At 41.5% G+C, this 20,850-nt stretch overlaps 1 protein-coding gene across 8 annotated transcripts in view; it reads left to right on the top strand.

The window, feature by feature from the left end:
* The window catches only part of SGCZ (sarcoglycan zeta), a 629,523-nt gene that overhangs the window by 270,554 nt on the left and 338,119 nt on the right, over positions 1 to 20,850 (top strand). Inside the window, exon 1 of one of the 8 annotated variants that reach the window (XM_077302078.1) lies at positions 17,544 to 17,549. The exons of the other annotated variants lie outside the window; for them this stretch is intronic. The gene's annotated coding sequence lies outside the window, so the exon portion shown is untranslated. Of the gene's footprint in view, positions 1 to 17,543; positions 17,550 to 20,850 lie in introns of those variants that run through there. 8 annotated transcript variants of the gene reach the window in all.

The raw sequence follows: 20,850 nt of genomic DNA, 5'->3' as shown, positions 1-20,850 counted from the left end.
CCTGCTGGGTGATCTTGGGCCCATCACAGGGCTATCCTGTCAAAGCTATCTCAGCCCCACCTACCTCACAGGGTGTCTGTTGTGGTGAGAGGAAGGGAAGGTCAGTTGCTTTTGAGACTCCTCCAGGTAGTGACAAGTGGGGTATAAAGTGAAAACATCCTAAGGAGGGCCGCTGGAGGTGACTGTTGTATTCATGTTGTAAGCAATGGGAACAAGCAACAATTTATTCAAGCCATGAGCTTTCATGTGCAGGCACACTTCCTCAGACAATGGAACAGGGATCATAATCATTGCTGGTCTTAAAGGTCCCATTGGACTCAATGTTTTTTTGTGCTCATGTCACATAGTTAGATATCAGTTTGTTCTGGTATAGTGACTTCAGGAGCGGGATAAAGTATTTGCTGCCATCTCTGTCATTGCAGCTGTTTGTCTTAATAAGGAACCAGATTAGAGTTACGCCTAGAAAATTAGGGAATAAGATCAGGGTACTAATGATTAAATATGCTGATTGTGATCTTCCCCATCCATTGCTCCTCTGCTCAGAATCACAATTTTTAAAGCCTACTTTCAAGCTTTAAAAAATTTCATGCATTTGTGCCTATTTTTCAGTTTCCCTTGAGCACAGCAAGCTGTCCATCCTATCTCTGTATTTGTGTTTCAAAGGACCTCCTAGTGTAGTTTATTAAATGTGGCCAGACTGTATTCTTACCATGTTTCTGAGCCATGGCATTATACTAGACCTAGCAGTATGAACTAGATAATGCCATTAAAAATAAATTATTTCTTCTGTCTTCATTTTGTTTGGAAGATGACTCCCTATCATGAGCTGGCTGATTGGACTACATGGAACAATGGTACTATTACTTTGCAGGTTCACGACTGGAATGTATGGGTGAACTCCATCTGGTTCAGAACACCACAGCTCAATTACTGTCGGGCACTAGGTGGCACATGCATGTCACACCCATTCCACAGTCATTCCATTGGTTACCAATCAGTTACTGGGTTCAGTTCAAGGAACATGTCATCACACACCAAGCCCATCACAGCCAAAGACCCCCATATCTAAAGAACCAAATCATAGCTGTGCTCATCTGGGTCAGATTCACAGCTGTCCATATTTAAGCATTCTCTGTGGAGACTCCCACGTTTGAAATCTCATGTTGTTTTTTTTTTTGGGGGGGGGCAGGATGGCCTTCACACTTTTGTCTTTCCATAGAATGTGCAAAACAGGAATGTTAAGGAGTGGAGAGGCATTTTTATACAGGGAATGAGGTTGTAGTAAAATGGAAAAACTGAGAAGGATGCTTTGATAAAGAAATAGGATTGTAGTCTACTCTACTGTTCATCATATATTTAATGTACATATCATCTTGTTTTTCACTGCAATTGTTGTTGATGATGATGAAGTTAGCCGTTCAGTTGTGTCTGACTCTTGGCAAACCTATGGCTCACCTGTCTCCACGTCTTTAGATCTTGACTGCTTCATTTAGTTGTATAATTCTCTGGCCTATGTCCCTTTTGATTGTATCTAACCATTGTGTTCTTGGTTGGCCTGGTTCCCTTCTACTACTGACCATAATTGCTTTCTCCATCAAGTTGGATCACATGATATGGCTGAAGTAACTGAGCTGAAGTTTTGTGATTTTGCCTTCCAGTGATATATCAGGCTTTGTGCATTCTAGTATTTCCTTGTTGATAGTATATCCTAATCCTATTGCCATAGGAAGGCAAACCACCCCTGCTTCTCGTTTCTTGTTGAGGTCACCCTAAGTCTGAAGTGACCTGATGGAAATTTACAAGCACAGTCCTACTGCATTGTTCGTTGGATGTCTTATGCTCTCTGATTGCATCAAAAAAACCTGAATCACTTTTGAGTCTCAGTGAGGAAATTAGGCAATAAATACAGTAAATAAATAAAAAATATTTTGTTTCCTGCAATGAGTGTGAAACAAATAGAAAGCAAATGTCAAGTGGAGAGTAATTTGGAGCTCTATTCCTTTTTCATCAAGTACCAGTATTAGCTTGGAAGTTATTAACAGTATGATCCTAAGCAGAGACGTAACCTTCTAAGTAGATTGAAATCTATGGGCTTAGGAGGGTATAACTTTGCTTGAGATTGCCCTGCAGCTACAGGTAAAGAAGTACTATGCAAATACTTCATCATACTCAATGACTGCTTAATGGCAAGCTTGATGTTATTATATATCTGATATTGAGGGAAAGAAATATAGAAAATGCTGTATCTAAGTATTATTTTATAAGAGCATATGAGATAAAATTCATTGGGACAACAGAACTGGGTCAGCCATTACATGAAATTGCATACTGCAATCTAGCAGTTACAGTTACTACCGTGTCACATAGTATGTTAAGAACATGGTTCGCAGTAAAACACTATTGCTTATATTGATGATGATGTTATTCGTTCAGTTGTGTCCAACCTTCGGCGATTCTATAAGAAAGTCTTCGCCATGTGCCCCTGTGTCTGACTGCTTCTTTTAGTTAGTTCATGGTCATCCCTGCATCAACTTTGATCATATTGAGCCAGCAAATCCTTTGGTGACCACATTTCCTTAAAAAATATTTATTTGCTGAATGTCATTTTTTTCTTTTGTTCTTTTAAAAAAAATAATGAAATAATAATTTAAAAAATTGGCCAGACACATTGAGAGATAGTTGAGCTCAATGGGCCTATGGGTGAGGTTAAATACTTGATATCTGATCTCAATGCCTCTCTGCCTGCACCTGCCAAGATACTTCTTAGGGAGGTCATACCATGCACCCCCCTTCAATCCCAGGTTAGGAATCTTAAATACAATAATGGAATTTTGATGTTGGAGATTTTAGTCTAAATCAGATTTTAATTTGTATTTTAGAATTCTATTTGCGTGATTTTAAATAGATTGTGATCTGCTTTGAGTCTGCTGACAAAGTGCAGAATAAAAGTCTAAATAATAAATAAATTATAAATAAAAAAATCTCTACAAAGTGTCTTATGGCTTCAGTACCTGAGCACTGGCCATACTTTCAGTTGTTGCCAACCATTGCTTCTACAGCTTCATTCTTCCACTCTAGTTTACTTGATCTTTGTCGGTATCATAAATGGAACCCTATTGTTAGATTCAAGTGGTTATTGTGTAAGGGATAAGTACAGTATGGCAGATCATTCAAGCCCTTTTGATTTCCAAACATTACAAGGTATTGTTTGTAATGTGTAAAAATAGCTACAAGACTGAGTCACTCCCTCGTTTTTGAACCCATAATTTGTTTTCATCTACTGCTGTGAAACCTGCTTTCTTCTCCTTATCATTTGTACATTTACTTTACTAAGCACTCATTCTTGCTGGATATATCATGTAGTAAGATGTTTCTTTATATGCAATAGAAATTCATTGAACAGTTGAAATACTGGGATTGGGAAACTTTGCTTTAACAGATTGGAAATAAGCATGATGTTGTGTTTCTCTTTCCTAAGGTGTCTATCAAAAGTACTATAGTTGGAACATGCTGATTTAATTCCTCCATACTTATATAATGGTTGCAAATCTATTATCAGTCTCATAATTGAGGTGTATTGAAATAAGTAAGGCATTAATTGTCCTTTTCCTAGCTCTGCTTGTCTTACTTTTTGAGGATGCTTGTTCCTTTAGTATTCACTCTTGAGCCATTGATATTCAAACATTGCACATTGAAGGAAACTCTCCCATGCTGACATTTCTGCAAATAAACCTTTTGTATGCAGAGAATTCTGGGGAACATCCTAGCTTTCTGAGGGCCAAACTAAACATTACTGTTTTTAAAGATAGAGACAGAGTTCAACGAGATCTGAACACAATGGAAAAATGGGCAAATGAGAACAAGATGCAATTTAATAAAGATAAGTGTAAAGTTCTGCATCTGGGTCAGAAAAATGAAAAGCATGCCTACTGGATGGGGGATACACTTCTAGGTAACACTGTGTGTGAACAAGACCTTGGGGTACTTGTGGATTGTAAACTAAACATGAGCAGGCAGTGTGATGCAGCGGTAAAAAAGTAAAATGCCATTTTGGGCTGTATCAACAGGGGCATCACATCAAAATCACAAGATGTCATAGTCCGATTGTATACGGCACTGGTCAGACCACTCCTGGAGTACTGTGTGCAGTTCTGGAGGCCTCACTTCAAGAAGGACGTAGATAAAATTGAAAGGGTACAGAGGAGAGCGACGAAGATGATCTGGGGCCAAGGGACCAAGCCTTATGAAGATAGGTTGAGGGACTTGGGAATGTTCAGCCTGGAGAAAAGGAGGTTGAGAGGGGACATGATAGCCCTCTTTAAGTATTTGAAAGGTTGTCACTTGGAGGAGGGCAGGATGCTGTTTCTGTTGGTTGCAGAGGAGAGGACACACAATAATGGCTTTAAGCTACAAGTACAATGATATAGGAAAAAAATCAGGAAAAATAGATATCAGGAAAAAAATTTCACAGTCAGAGTAGTTCAGCAGTGGAATAGGCTGCCTAAGGAGGTGGTGAGCTCCCCCTCACTGGCAGTCTTCAAGCAAAGGTTGGATACACACTTTTATTGGATGCTTTATGATGCTTCAGGCTGATCCTGCGTAGAGCAGGGGGTTGGAATAGATGGCCTGTATGGCCCCTTCCAACTCTATGATTCTATGATTCTAAAGAGGAAGAGTTGTTTTTATGCCCTTATTTTCACTACCTGAAGGAATCTCACCCTCCCCTCCTCTTCCCAAAACAGACACCCCTTGAGAGAGCTCTGAGAGAACAGACTCAAGGTCACCTACCTGGTTGCATGTGGAGGAATGAGGAATCAGTCCTTGTTCTCCAGATTAGAGGCTGCCGCTATTCTCTACTACATCACTTTTGCTCTTGAGAAGAGAGAATCCCAGAACCATGCAGCAGCCGTAGAAGATGGATTCTTTTTTTTAAAGAGCCAAAATTGGTTAGGAACAGCACTGTGGGAAGAGAAACGGCTCCTGGTTCCTCCCCTAACCATTTTCCTGCACATGAACCTCACTGCCCCATTTGAAATACCTGTGAATGTCATACAGCAAAAGTAAGGAAATAACTCTCCTTAGCTCAGGCTTTGCATGGGGGAAGGTGAGCTCTTCTCCCCAAGTACAAATATGAGCTGTTCCCCACAGCTGCTGTGTAGCTGGGAGGAACACAAATTAGGTCTGTGAAACCCAGGAACCCAAACCCAACTCTGTGTGTGTTGCATTTAGAAGGTCATACTTCAGCTTGTGTTAGTAACATTTCCACTAAGAATTACAACTGTGTTTATTTAATGCATTTTTATCCCACCCTTCCTTCAAGGAACACCTCCATTTTAGCCTTACAACTCTGTGGCTGAGTGGCAGTTTGAACCTGTATCTCCCAGATCCTAGTTCAACACTTCACCACTTCATCCAACTAGTGTGAGTGTGATCCAGTCATCAAAAATGCACTTATTTATGTCATCAGTTTCATGACAGGGAATAGGAAGGGGGAGACTTAGTAGTAGCAGCAGATAAGCCCAATTAACATCCAATGAACAGCAACATGTCTACATCACTGACCATGTGACCTAGAAAGGATATCAGGGTGTCAATTATTTTTTAAGTTTGGCTTCTGCCATACAGTTTTTGCCCAAATACGAGAGAGTCACCCAGATGACCCAGAAATACTAATGTCACTTCCAGGTCACATGGAGAGTAATGTAGAAACATTGCTGCATGTTGGTTAGATTGCCCTCTTTTTCTGAAGTCTCCTCCCACCAGCTAGCTCAGGGGTAATCAACCTGTGGTCCTCCAGATGTTCATGGACTACAATTCCCATGAGCCCCTGCCAGTGTTTGCTGCCAGGGGCTCATGGGAATTGTAGTCCATGGACATCTGGAGGACCACAGGTTGACTACCCCTGAACTAGCTGATAGGTGGTGAGGCAGTGAGGGATCCCCACCTCCACTGGGCAACCTTAGTTATTTCTTTCCTTAGGTCAATGTCTTCAGTATATTCTAGTTTTCCCCTATATTGACCAAGAACAGTACACATTCTCATTGCATATTTACCCATCGCTTCTCCTGTTTGAGATATATGCTATATATACTTTTTTGTATTACATTGTTCCGCTGATACATTCATCACTTTCTTATATTTGTTTCTGTCATATGATAATGTAGTTTGGCCTTGATCAGCCACTGTTTTGAAAGAAAAACCTATCCTGATCTCAGAATCATTGCAGTACAGCAGATTTTAATAGCTTCTTTTACTCCTGATGATACAATTATCAATTTCTATTTTTTTTAAAAAACTTCAAATGAAATATAAAATCATAAAATGGACAAAAATTGTTAATGTGTGTGCCATCAGAAGCTACAAAAACATTTGTCATGGCCATGCAGACGAGGGGAACAAAACATAGAACTGTTTCTCCAGCACCCAATAAGAAATGCAAAGCTGAGGAAGAAAATAATGGGGAGTTTTTAGTGTAACAATAGATAAGTGACATGGTGCACTTATAAAGGAGGTTCAGGCGTGTGTTTGGATGTATCCGAAAGTGGATGTGAAAGTCTTCCATGATTTGGGGGGAACCAAGTCTGTATTAAACTATAAACCTTCCCCTCAGATGGCAGGTTTTCAAGATAGTGAGTGTCAAAACCTCCCTGCCGCTATTAAGATTTTTCAAACTATGCTGATCCCAAAACTTTTCTATGGAATACCAGTATGGGATATAGACCTCCCTGTAGGAGTAGAGAGACTGCAATCTGACTTTTTTCATTGATTATTGGGTCTCCCCAAATGCATTTCTGCCTCTACAATATACTTGGAGACTGGCGTCCCCCAATTGGCCTCTCTAGCCTGGCTCCGTATCTTTAAATACTGGCTCCGCCTAAACTTTAGAGCCCAAGCTGGGAGCTTAATCTATTTTATGTTGTCTGATAAATTTCTATCACCCTGGTTTGTGAAGGTTAACATCAAACTACAGTCTTTAGGACTGTCTATTGAACTTTTGGAAAACCTTGAAGAGAATCAAGCTTACAACATCATCAGGCAACGAATCTTGGATATTGACTATCAGAACTATCAGAACACTATTGCCGGAGCATGCAGAACATGCTCTACCATCTTTTTTGATATCTATCCCTTAGCAAGAAGGATCCCAGAATACTTTACATCTTTAAAATAATCTTCCCTGAAGTGATTTTTAATGCTAGCAAGGCTAAACCTTCTACCAACGGCAGTGATAAGAGGTCGATATGCTAAAATCCGATATGCTGACAGACGCTGCTCCCGCCAAGAAACCTGAGTCAGTGGAGCACATTCTCCTCCTCTGTGAGCAACACAACCATCTTAGAGAATGTTATATATATCCTCTCATGCGGGCGAGCAAGATCCACAGTCCCTCAACAGTAGTGCACTCTCTTTTACTGGATCACAATCCTCAAGTAACCGACGACATTGCAAAATTCCTCCATGAGATTTTCTGCAAGTGATCTGGGATCTGAATTGCTTTGTTTTTATATACATGTTCTGTTATGTTATTATACCAATAAAGGTATTTGACTTTGACTTTGACTTTGATAGTGAGTGTCTAGGCTTTGGCTTCACTGCTAGGAGGTAAAGTTCTGTGGTGCATAAGTAAAATATAGAGGTCACTGAGGCAGGAATCATATATTATAAACAAAGATTTATTTATTCAAGGAATAGATCAATTGCATATGTCTCCAGATAGACAAAAGAGAAATTTGGCTGAGACACATTAACTTAGAGACTAGTTTCAATTTTCTTTAATACTTTCAAGTATAAACAGTCTTTTGCCAATTCCCCACTAGACTGGATCCTAACACAGACACAGGAGTCCACCCACATGAGCCTGCCTTTTCCCAAGAGTCAGACTAAATGGCACTCAATGCCTGAGACTGGCCTAACAATTCAATACTCTCTTCTCTGTCTGAAGAAGTAGAGTGAAACCACAATTCTGCCATACTACCAAACAGAGCTACACTTCTCTCTCGTTACTAGTAGCAGCAGTTAGAACTGTCAGAGAATTGAACTCCTCCTACACTCAAGTGGGTGGCTGTTTTTCTCTTTGGAGGCAGGACAGCCTTCTGTCTGTCACAGTGGATCTCATGGAACTCATTGGATTTGAGCATCCAGGGACTAGGTAAAGTTAGTGCAGGTGCTCATAGATAACACCATCTGGACGCTTGGCTCGCCTCCTTCTTCTCCCTGCATGTGAAAACCAACTTTTTGTATCTCCCTTGATTTTCCTTCTCCCACTAAGCTTTTGGTGAGCCTGCTTTGTCCGGTTGTTTCTTGTTAGTAGAAATATTTTAAAGGTTCTTTTTGCAGTTTAGTACTGTTTGCAAGGGAGTAATGGCTCGCTTGTGTAATTCAAGGGGGCTTATTCCTAGGCAACAATTATTATTCTGTTCACAGCAGCAGGGAGCCAAGATATTTATTTTGTTTGTTATAATAATGCATGATCTGTAGCTTGCATGATTCTACAGCATATTTGAAGAATATGCTACAGGGGGCATCAGAGGAAATGTGTAGTTAGCGTACTTGGCCAAGGAACTTCATGGTATTTTCTAATAACCTCTTCCTGTGTCCAGGTTGGCTCATTTGGAGACTTCCTACTCCTTTGAGCACAAAGTTGTTTCTATTCTCAATAAAGCCATTTTTTAAAGCAGCCAGCCCTTTGCATATTTAAACTCTGACAACATTTGTTTGTGTACAGGGTCATGGCAGGAGCCAGAGGGACCCATGTTGTCTGTTGGCAGCCTTGCCAAAGTACAGATAACCCAGAGACATAATCACATGTAATCTGTAAGTAGGAAAGAGAGGAGATGGGTTTTTTTCCTGCCCTTTCCAAATGTCATCCTAATGAAAAGTGAAAAATGTCTGTAATCCATCCCAAGCAGGTAAGAGAAAATGAGAAATCCCGACAATGAAAGAGAACCTTGACACTATCCACCACTGGAATATGACAAAATGATGGGGGTCAATTGAGAACAAATTATGTTCAAATAGATTGTAATTCACAGTGCATTGCTTTTGGTGAAGCGTTCTTTCAGAAGCTTCAGTGTAAGTCTAATTGGGAAGAGACAATGGTCACTGCAGGGGATCAACTCTCAACTAGAAAGAACGTTTGTAGGCAACCTTTGTGATTAGAAACACAATTATGGAGAATCGGGAGTGTGTGCCATATTATGATTAACTTGCCAGGCTGTGTGGAGCTCTTAGGGATATTTTTTGTCATGAACAGCCATAAAACAAAGCTAAGATTTAAAAAAAAACATTTACATGCAGAGTTTTATACAGCTGGTGCACAGACAAGAAGCACTGGGGGAGGGGGGATCTAATTCTTTAAAAAATTGAATAGCATTTTCTCCCAATTTCAGCTCTTTCTCAATTCGAGCACCTGTAAAAAAAATAAGAGAAACTATTTCATCGAAGAATATACATAATATGGCACCAGTATGGTGGACTGGTTAGAGTTTGGACTTACAAGTCCTGGATTCAAATTCCTGTTCTTCTGCGAGACTGTGTAGATTTGGACCAGTTGCTTTTTCCCAGTTTAACCTGACCATGCAAGATTGTTGTGAGGATAAGGTATGGCAGGAAGGATCATATATGGCTCCCTGACAGATACTTAAAACAATTAAATATAAAAAAGAAGAGTTGTTTTTTGTGCCCTGCTTTTTAGTACCCAAAGGAGTCTCAAAGAAGCTTGCAATCGCCTACCCATTCTCTCCCCAAAATAGATACCCCGAGAGAGCTCTGAGAGAAACGTGACTGGCCCAAGGTCACCCAGAAGGCTGCATGTGGAGGAGCAGGGAATCAAACCCAGCTCTCCAGATTACAGGCTGTTGATAACCATTGAACCGCACAGCCTAAGCTGATAACAGCACAATGCAGAAAACCTCCAGGTGGTAACTGGAGATCACCAGGGATTACAGGCAATATCTAGGTGGCAGATCAGTTCACCTGGAGAAAATAGCTGCTGTGGAGGGCGGACCCTATGACATTATACCTAGCTGAGGTTCCACCCCTCCTCAAACCCCACCTTCCTCAACCTCCACCCTAAAAACCTCCAGGTATTTCCTAACCTAGAACTGGCAGCCTTATTTGTGTAGTTTTCATGGATAAAGAGTATCAGTACTGGAATAAAAGCGATAATAGTTTCTGAGCTGCTCTGGTGTCTGCACTATTATGTCAAGCACTTCCTGTTGGGGATGGGGGCTGAGGCTGTGTTTGATAATTACTTTTTGTGACAGGTCTCTTAACCAGATGTCAGCCTGAATATATTGCTATAAAGCATCTGCACAGGAACAACCCAAACAGATGGAGATTTAGTATTCTTCTATAGGAATCCGTGTTCCACATTTCATTTTGAAATATAGAGTTGACTCGTTGCTGACATGAGCAAAAGTTGACACAACTGTAAGGTCAGGGGAAAACCAGCTGTTTGATAAGAGTTTAGGCCATCGGAATATAAAACTTTGTGTGGAACTGCTAGGTTTAGAACCATTGAAAGGTTGCCTTGGGTGAGCTGATGTTAGTCACTTTATTAACAACTAGCAGAAAAGCTTGTTGTACAAAAAATACCACGAGCTCTAGCCTCCCCCTAAGTGGGCAGCTCTGCCGAGGCCTGGTGAGACCACAGTGGGGCTTCTCGGGGCAGCAGTGAGCTCTGGCAGAGACTCCCTGACTCCCTCCTCACTCCCCAGGCAGCTTCCCCAAGGCCTTGTGAGCTGCAGTGGGGCTGCTCATGGTTGGGGCCACCTTACCTGACTGCCGCCTCCTCATGCAGCTGGAAGGCAGAGGGGGAGGCAGTTGGGGATGGAGTGTCCCATACCTGATTGGTCCTCTGGGGGTTAAGTGCCCTCCCCGAGCATCAGTCAGTGAGGTGGAGGCACACACAGAAACATGCATATCCCACCCTTTCATGAAACCCTTGACCTCCTTTCCCGGCCTCTGGGAACATGGTGAGCAGCCGGATGGCTGTGGGTCAGGCTTCACCCCTCGTGTCAGGCCAAACCTGTGGTGGGTTGTTGTTTGATTAAAGGCTGTGGCCATACTTTATGGCAACAAGAAGCCTTTTGACCAAAATGCTCTCATACCAATCAATACTTTAGCAGCAAAGAAGATAAATATACAGGAATGGTCTGTTTTAAATGAATCTGGACAGCTGTGTTTATCTTCCTTTTGTATTTTCTATTGTTATATTTTAAGATGTTTTAATTCCTGGTTTTAATGGATGTTTCTTATGCTGGTCTATGACCATAATAAAACTGTACAGGGAGGTAATAAGTAATGCAGTGATCTTAGTATCTGCAGTTACTTCCTATCCAGTATCTCAGAAGGCTAATGTAATTTCAGAGGAATGGATACTAAGATATGCCATTTATGTTTCTATCCGATCTCTCTGCTATCAGCTGCAATGTAACACATTAACATTTGAATTGTAACTTTTGTCAATCATGAGTTAGATAAAGGGCAATCACTTTAAAAACAGAGGAAGGAAAGAAAGGAAGACATAAACAACGCAGCGTACAATTACATTATATACTTCTATACATATTAAAACAGTCAGGCTTGGGTTGCTGAAAACATATTTTATTATAGTTTCTTCTGTAATATTGATTTTGTTTTCTGCCATTGTTTTTCCCCCAAAGGTTTTCTTGTAATTTCTTTACATTGGGGAATTGTTGAAGTCTTCTAATATGTAAGATGTATTGATAAAACATGGGCAGCATTGTAAAGAATTCCAAATAAAATGACAGAATGTGAATAAGCTAGGCTGCATTATAACAATACCGGAATTCATACCTCGTTTTTCTTTTATGGAGTTCCAGTGATATTGCAGCACATCTAGCATTTAAATCAAGATATTCCCACTGGGAAATGTGACAGTTTTGCAAGTGGGCAGCCATATTTCTTCAGAATAGACTTTGCATTGGGGAGGGAGGGTCAAACAGACAAAAACAGAACCTGGAGATTTCTATTTTTGTAAATGATGTGAGGCTGGCATCAAAGCTGCATGAATTTGTAACTTGTGGTGGTTAAAGAACAGCAAATGACTCAACTCTGTTGGGGGGAAAACTAGTGGAGAATGCTTTTGTTCTGGAACTCTGCAGAAAGCATTATTATGTTATAAAATTTAGATTCTGTAACTCCTTTTCTGGATAGGCTCCCCCTAAAAGAACAGGTTTACAGTTCAGGGGCACTGCTGAACCTCTAACCTAAGGTGACCAGAATCCACAGATCGAAAGGCGGGATGAGCCACCACCGTGCTGCTGCCACTGCACTGCTGCCACCCCTCCCCCCTCCCCCTGCCGACGGAGCCGCTTCCCCTCGGCCCAGCAGTGCGCCCGAGTGTCCGAGACGTGGTGGGCATGCTTGTTAGTCCGAGGGGAAGGGAAACCCCTCCCCATGCCACTGGAGCCATTTCAACATGGGACGGAGGGAAACTCATGTGGGACACGGGACTTTTGCACCCAAGGCATGAGTGTCCCGCCATTTTTGGGTCTCCTGGTCACCTTACTCTAACCAGATGAACAGTTGGCAGCAGTGTTAAAGAGGCCTTCCACCAGCTTCAGTTAGAGAGCTGGCTGTGGCCTTTCCTGATAAGGAAAAATCTCACCACTGTGATGTGTGCCTTGGTAACATCTAGAATAGAACACAGCTTCAGAGGTCCTTACCGGGACACAGTGGAGAGCCCATATAAAACCTGCGTTCTTCCAACTGCACAGATTTGGGACTCAATCGGATTCAAATTTTTAATCATACCTTCAAAGTCTTAATGATCTGGAATGTGTGATACACTCCCCCATTATGTCCCTATAGGACACTAAGGTCCAGTGAGCAAAATTTATTCAGGATTCCCAGCCCCAAATTGGCTTCAACCAAAAGCCTGTCCCAGTGTGGTAATGCTCTACCCAATGAGATCAGAGCCCATATTTGCAAAACAGAGCTGTTCTACCAGGCTAGATGAAGCATCAGAAAGTGCTAGCCTTTCTGTCCACCAAGCTAAAACTTTTAATTAGGGTTATTTTGTATGACCCGCCCCCACCATGCCCCATATGAGAGACAAAGTATTATGGACCATTTTAATAATTAATTATGTGTTTTAATGTTTTAACATTGTAAAGTTTAATGTTAAATTTAATATTAATCTGAATTTGTTTTGCATTTTTGAAATTGCATATGCATTTTATATTGTTGTAATCACACCAGAGTTTCCAAAGATAGGGTGGAATATAGATTCCAGTATAAAAGGAATAAGATTTCTGCAATGTGCTTGCTGTATGTGAAGCTGCCTTAAAGAGGGTCTGGAAACTGCTGCTGGTAAAGAATGCTGCAGCAAGAATGCTAGAATGATTGGAGTGAGTCATGCTGATCATATCACTTCAGTCATGTTCCATCTGTACTGGCTTCTGTTTCTGGATGTAACTGAAACTATTGCCTTTTAAAACCCTACAGGGTCTGGGACTTGGATACATTAAGCACCGCCTAGTCCCTTACAACAGTGGGTTGTAAGTTCGCGCGCTGTGGACCGCTGCTCCGGAGTGGGGGTAGAGGGCGGCCCGGAGGCCCGCGCACACATGGCAGCCCCAGCGCAAACACACATGCGCGGACTGCCACAAACATGCGTGTGCGGCAGTCTGCGCACGCGCGTTTGCGCCACCGCCATGCCGGCGGCTGCGGCTCCCCCTCCCGGCCCCTCCGGGCCGCCAGCAAATCGGCCGCTAAAGCGGCCGATTAGCTTGCGGCTCGGCAAGCTTCTCTTCCCTCCCCTCCCAAAACAAGAAGATTGCCAGGCCGCGAGCTAATCGGCCACTTTGACGGCTGATTTGCTCGCGTCCTGGCGAGCTTCTTGCTTGGAGGGGGAGGGAAGAAGGAGCCGCTGCCCGGCGCCAAGGCCTTCGTGGCCCGGCACCGGGCCGCGGCCCGCAGGTTGGGGACCACTGCCTTACAACCTTACCTGACCACTGCAATCATCTTCAAGGGATCTATTTCTGGTGCCCCCATCATATGAGGATACAGTTAGCAACTCAAGAAAAGGGCCTTGTCGGTCCCAAAAACAATGTTACAGAATTCCTTCCCCGGGGAGATTCTGCCAATGAGGAAAGAATTTCCTGCTTTGTTTGGCATAATGACTCCTCTTCTTACTTGTTTTTAATTGTTATTTTTATTTTACTGTTTTTTAAAAATTAATTTTTAATGTGAGTTATTTTAATGTCTGTCATGACTCAGTTGGCTTGTCTGAATGGGTGGAAATACAGTCCTTAGTATCCCATGCCGGTATGGATTTGGGATTTCTTCTTAAACCAGAAAAAGAAAAATTCTCCCATACACTTCTTTCTCCTTCCAATTACCTTGTTGTTAGGTGTTGTTAAAAATAATGGAATATATAAAGTAATTTCTACTTCACTATAGATGTTTTGTTAGGCTCCCCCTAGAGAGCCAGTTTGGTGTAGTGGTTAGGAGTGTGGACTTCTAATCTGGCATGCCGGGTTCGATTCTGCGCTCCTCCACATGCAGCCAGCTGGGTGACCTTGGGCTCGCCACAGCACTGATAAAACTGTTCTGACCGGGCAGTGATATAGTGATATCAGTGCTCTCTCAGCCTCACCCACCCCACAGGGTGTCTGTTGTGGGGAGAGGAATGGGAAGGTGACTGTAAGCTGCTCTGAGCCTCCTTCGGGTAGGGAAAAGCGGCATATAAGAACCAACTCTTCTTCTTATTATTATTATTTCATGTTTCAGAGGTTGCCTGCTATTTCCATTATCTTCTCATTTTTTCTCTCCCAAACCAAACTTATAAAGGACTACTCAGATTCAAGTTCTTCCTTAGTGAACGTTTGCTTTATCAGACCATGCTCTGAGCATAGTGGCTCAGTTCAGTGAAACAGCTCAGTTCTGATTTCAGTTATTATATAATGTATTCATTAGCATCCGTCTTTTTTCAGCTTCAGAAGATGACTTTAAATACATTTCTTTTATCATATACAACAAAGTTACTGCTTACAGACAGATGAAAATGAATAAAAAACTCTGGTTTCTCTTCAGATCACATAAATATGTTGAAAGTACCTTGTAAATATATGCATTTAAAATTTATCTGGCACACATATAATCTCTTATCAATGTAAACAAAATTAACTAGGGAATGCAAATCATATTGCTTTATAATAATGTCCTTTATTTTGAAAACCGACAAAATTATAAATTTATGTTCTCTGAATTCAGCATGCCTGATTTCAGCATGTCTTTTTAATGGGATGAAAATGCAATTACTTCACAATGTTTAAAGACTTTTAGATGGATTGATTCAATAAAGAAAATCACTTCAGTTTGGTAGACCTGAGCAAGGCTGTTAGTGATATGAAATTTTGGAGGTTATTAATTGATAGGGTCACCATGTCAGAAATGAATTGATAGTGCTTGTATTTTCGTAATGGCACAAGTTTTGGATGATGATGCATTAATCCTTAAAATTTTACAAACTTTTATCTGAGTGTGATTTTGGTCAGTATTTGGTATATTTACATACTGAGCCAGTTCGTGAGCATGGATTTGAAATGGTACATCTGCAGTCTGGGCCCCACATACCTGAGGGACCATCTATCACCTTATGCACCCCCCCCCCCAGGGCTCTTTGTCTGTGGGTGCAAATTTGTTGGTGGTTCGCAGTCTACAGAAAATATGCTTGGCCTCGACCAGGGTCAGGGCCTTTTTGGACTTGACCTCAGTCTAGTGGAATGAGTTCCCAGAAGAGCTGAGGGTCTTGCAGGAACTTCCCGAGTTTCACAGGTGCTACATGGCAGAGCTCCTCCACCTGGGTATTTGGTTGAGGCCAGGGCAACTAAGACCTATGGCCCCTCCTCACTACTGTAGGAACATCAGGCTGACTTCCCATCACATTATATCACCCCTCCCCAGGCACTGGGTGGAGCGGGGTTCATTGAGCCATGAGCTAATGAGGGGGATGGGTTTAGCCAAGTTCTTACTACCAAGGATTCTGTAAGTGTTGGATTTTTAATTTTGTATGTGTGTGTGTGTGAGGGGGATTTAATCTGTAACCCGCCACGAGCCAACCAGTCTGGGAGTGGTGGGCACTAAATCGAATAAATAAAAATATAGGAACTCCTCTGGTGACTTCGATGGATATGAAAGTTTTAGAGGAAGAGAATTGTCTTGTGAGAGTACCATGAAGCAAACTCAGAACTAAGCTCCTTGAAGTGTTGAAGGCTTCTTCCACTCCAAGATTAGAGGAACACAAGTGATAAAGCATCTCTTTGAGATGCCTCTTCATTTTTCTTTTCTTTCAAGTGCAAGCACGTTAGCTTTTGAAATGTTCTACGTTGAATTATATATAAAACATTCATCTGATTAATTATCCAAAACATTCAGATCAGAATACCATTACAGAAACAAAGGCCTAGAGAACAAATGCCCCATAAGTAATTAATTTCATCATTCTACAAGAATAAAGTAACAATGCAAAGTGTACAAAACATCCATGAGAGTCATATCTATTTTACCATGTTCTATCATAGCATGAATAAACATTCTTCTTTATGAGTGGGTAGAAATTATCTATCAGAGGCCTCTTTGAACCTTTGAGTATGCCTGCTCTGTGTTACTCATTTGGGGTACTGAATCTGTTGCTCCATAGCATGATTGCTCCATAGCATGAGTTTGGTTTGACTCCACCTGCGCTCTGTATATTGTAGTGGTTAAGAGCATAGCGCACTCTAATCTGGAGAACTGGGTTTGATTCCCCAATCCCCACTCCTCCACAAAAAAGCCTGCTAGGTGACTTTGGAGCAGTCACAGTTCACTCAGAACTCTCTCTCAGCCCAACGTACCTCACAGAGGGTCTGTTGTGAACCGGGGAAGGAAAAGGCAATTGTAAGCCACTTTTAGCCTTCTTCCAGTAGAAAAGAATGGGGCATAAAAACCTATTCTTTTTCTTCTTATTTTTCAGATTTAGGATTCCAACATGCTGCCTTCAAATTAATCAGTCCAGATAAGCATAAGCTTTGGTGGCTTAGAGTCCCCTTCATCAAACACAGCTGAAATTTACTATGACTAACCTGCTTAGCTAATATATTTTCTTCCCTTCCTAAGGTAACCAATCCCAGGTAACCATGTATTTTTCCTCCCCCTATACCCTAGAGACATCAGAAATATATTTAATAAAAAGAAAATAGCTAGATCACATTTCAAATTTATATGGGGGAAGTGTTGAGTCCTCCCGAATGTCACCAATTTTATCAAAGGTTTTCGCCCCTCTAGAAATTTCTTGCCAGGCTTGTTCAGGCAACAACTTTCAAAATTCACCTCACTTTCATGTAGGCAACACTTGGACCGTTTCTGCACTGGGAACTTCACTGCCCTAGCTCTTGTGCAGGAGCACAAATCGGGGGTGGATGAGACACACCAAGTCAAATGCTCCCCCATGAGGATGCAGGAAGAGGTGGGGCAACCTGCTATGACGAAAACTCCAGCCTGTAGCCCACCATGAAACCTCCAGTGCATAAACGGTCTTGGTGAGTTTCTGGACCTCCCTACCTCAGCCTGCTAATACCTTCACCAATCACTGTAGCCAAATTACTTTTCAACTGAGAAATACATGGCTGTCTTTTTGTTCATTGCTTTTAAACATCAGAATCTGAGGTGCTATTCACAGCTTGGAATATAACAGAAACCTATTTAAAGAGCAGAGTTCAAGTTTAGTTTCTTTGTGGCACTGAATGCAGTTATCTGCCCTTGAGAAACAATGCAACAGCTTCATATATTTAACGTTAATGTTTCTGTTCCCCTCAGCAGACTGTAAAATTGATGACTTGTTTATAAGGTTTAGTAGAAAATGATTACAGGAAAAGGGAAAAGGTCTCCTTTTTTTCTCAACTCCTTTGTCATCTGATGGGTTTTATTGATTTTAAAAATCCCGGCTGGGGGTGGGGTTATGTCTGTCAGCTGTTTTAAGAGCCATTCAGAATGAATAGATGATGAGTTTAGAGTTCCATTAGGGTGGACCATTCTCCCTCCCAATAACAGCGTGATCTAGCAATCTCTAGGCCAGCATCTCTTTCATTTCTCTCAATAGGTCATTCTGTCCCACTAAATTAGTATAATTTTCATGATGATGCTAGATTAAAAAAATAATTCAGGCAAATTCTTTTTCCACTTAGCCCATTAAAAATAGCCTGCCTTTTCTGTTTTCTGTTCTGCATCTAAGAGCTTTATGATACAGGAAAACTATATGCGACCCCCCTGCTGAGTGTTTGAAACTCTGTGGAGAATCTCGCTGGTTCTGCAGTTATGGCTGCCAGGTTGATTCAAAAGCCTGAAGTTGGTACATTATCCTCACTGGTTCTTGTGTTCTTATGCTGGAAGGACTGATACAGTCCCAGAGCCAGGGCCAGGGTTCTGGACTGCTGAAGTAGAGCAACAGCAGTCGTTGCCTGTCCTGTTTTCCTGGTTGATAATATGAGGTACCATTCCTGTTATATTGCTGTTGTTTAAGATCACTGTGCTATTTAGAACCACTGTTGGATTATTGTTGTTGTATTTGACTATGTTATATGCTAGGTCGTTCCATATAACCCCCCTTGATGTTATATGTAAACCACCCTGAGCCATATGGAAGGGTGGCATACAAATCAAACAAATAAACAAACAAACAAACAAAAATAGCACCCTTAAGACCAACAAAGATTTATTCTAGGCATGAGCTTTCGAGTGCATGCTACTGGATTCTATATTTGTTGTGCTACTTCAGACCAACACAGCTACCCACTTGATAATATGAGGAGTTTGCCAGTTGGCAAGATTGCCATTACTACTGGGCACGATCTGCTGGCCATTCTCATGCTCAACTGAGATACTACCTATGGTAGTATCAAGTACTCATCAGCTACCTCATCCACAATGAAGAGGAAGGGAGGCTAAGATGCTTTCTGCCTACCCTTGTGTTTTAAAATGAGTTTAGCTGTTTGGTGAATTTTGTTTACTAAAAGGTTTCTTATACATTTGCAATGCATTGTTATGCCTATCATTTTGAGCAGTTATTAGTTTTTTTTAAAATTATTAATTGTAATATCTCCTGAGGTGCCCAGTTCACAGTAGATAGAAGATGGAAACAAAGTAGATAGAAGATGGAAAATCCAAAGCTGGTTTCCAAGTGTTTTCCTTTAAATCAATCATTTCCAGACCGTTGAGTCTAAAGCGCTTGTCTCCTACTTTGTAGCCATTCAGTGAACATTAGACTAGTCACAGTCTAACAAAAAAATGATCAGTCAGCAGAGGTGCCATGTCAGCGATGGGGGTGGGGGTGGGAGGAAGTCCTCATGCAATGTCAAACAAGTTTGACAGCAGCAGTCCCCCCCCCACTGAAAACAACAGCTGCAATTCCATTCTTCATCTTAAATAGATGCTTTTTGTTAATATGTGCTATGTAGACTGTTAGAGCCAGTATGGCATAGTGGTTCTATACCACTGTGGAAGCCTCTAATTTGGAGAATTGGATTTGATTCCCTACTTCTCCACATGAAGCCAGCTGGGTGACATTGGGCCAGTTAGAATTCTCTTACAGTTGTTCTAGCAGAGTTCTTCTCTAAGGGCTTCCTAACCCATACCTAACTCACAAGGGGTCTATTATAGAGAGAGGGAAAAGTCTTTATTTGGGTAGTGAAAAGAGGGACATAAAAACATATGTTCTTCAGAGTTGATTTGGAATAAGCAAACATGAGAAATCTTTTTGTAATAGTCTTTTACATGACTGTCCATCCATCTACTAGAGCAGGTGAGTGGCCACCTGCCCAGGACAGAGACTGGACAATTGCCGTTCAACCCATTGTCCTGTCCCTTTCTTTTGGCAGCAGGAGTTGCTCTTTTAAAGCACTACTGATATTTCACAAGGTAAACTTGTATTTCTCTGAGTGAGGACGGCAAGGAGTTGCTGTTTTCTGCAGCAGTGGCCCCACTTATTAGTATGGCATGGGCATATTGCTGGGGCCCTATAAAATCTACCACCAGACCTGTGCATTACCCTTGTCCTCCAAATGCTTGTGACCTTCACATATGAAGTGGGTGACCTTCACTGGGACACTCTCTTACATAGGCACCCAGTTATTACAGTATCAATTACTTAAGGTACACAAAACATAACAGCGTACTATAGTGGTTGTAGAGATTTGTATGTGAATGCTCCTCTGTATGGATGCTTTTCTAAAAAGATATTATTCAAGCATCAAAGTTTTAATTAGAACAAGCAAATGTAAGACATCTTTATGGTTTTTATAGGAACATAAGAAAAACTCTACAAGATCAGGCCCATGGTCGATCTAGTCCAGCATCCTGTTTTTCACAAGGGCTAATCAGTTGCCCTAGATGGACAACAAACAGGGCATAGACACAGGGGTAGCCAAAGTGTGACTCTCCAGATGTCCATGGATTACAATTTTCATGAGTCCTTGCCAGCACATGCTGGCAGGGGTAAATGGGAATTGTAGTTCATTTGGCATCTGGAGAGCCACAATTTGGCCACCCCTGGATCTTATTCTCCTTCTGCAGATCTATCCTTCTTGATACATGTAACCTTGTTTTAAAGCTGCCCATGCTCATGGCCATCATTCCATGTAAATTACTCTACTTAAATACCCACTAAGCAAAGAAATATTTTATTTTGTATGTTCTGAATGTATTGCAAATCAACTTCAATGGTGCCTTTAAGTTCTAATATTATGGGAGTCTGTCCACTCCATCCCAGGCCTAATTTTATAAACAGCTATTATGCCCCCCCCCCCTTTACTTGTCTTTTTCTAAACTGAAAAATCCAAGATTCTT

Source organism: Paroedura picta, chromosome 10 (genome assembly GCF_049243985.1).
Source record: "Paroedura picta isolate Pp20150507F chromosome 10, Ppicta_v3.0, whole genome shotgun sequence".
Lineage (NCBI taxonomy): Eukaryota > Metazoa > Chordata > Lepidosauria > Squamata > Gekkonidae > Paroedura > Paroedura picta.
Note: the sequence above shows the minus strand (reverse complement) of the source record. Positions and strands in the feature narration are given on the sequence as shown.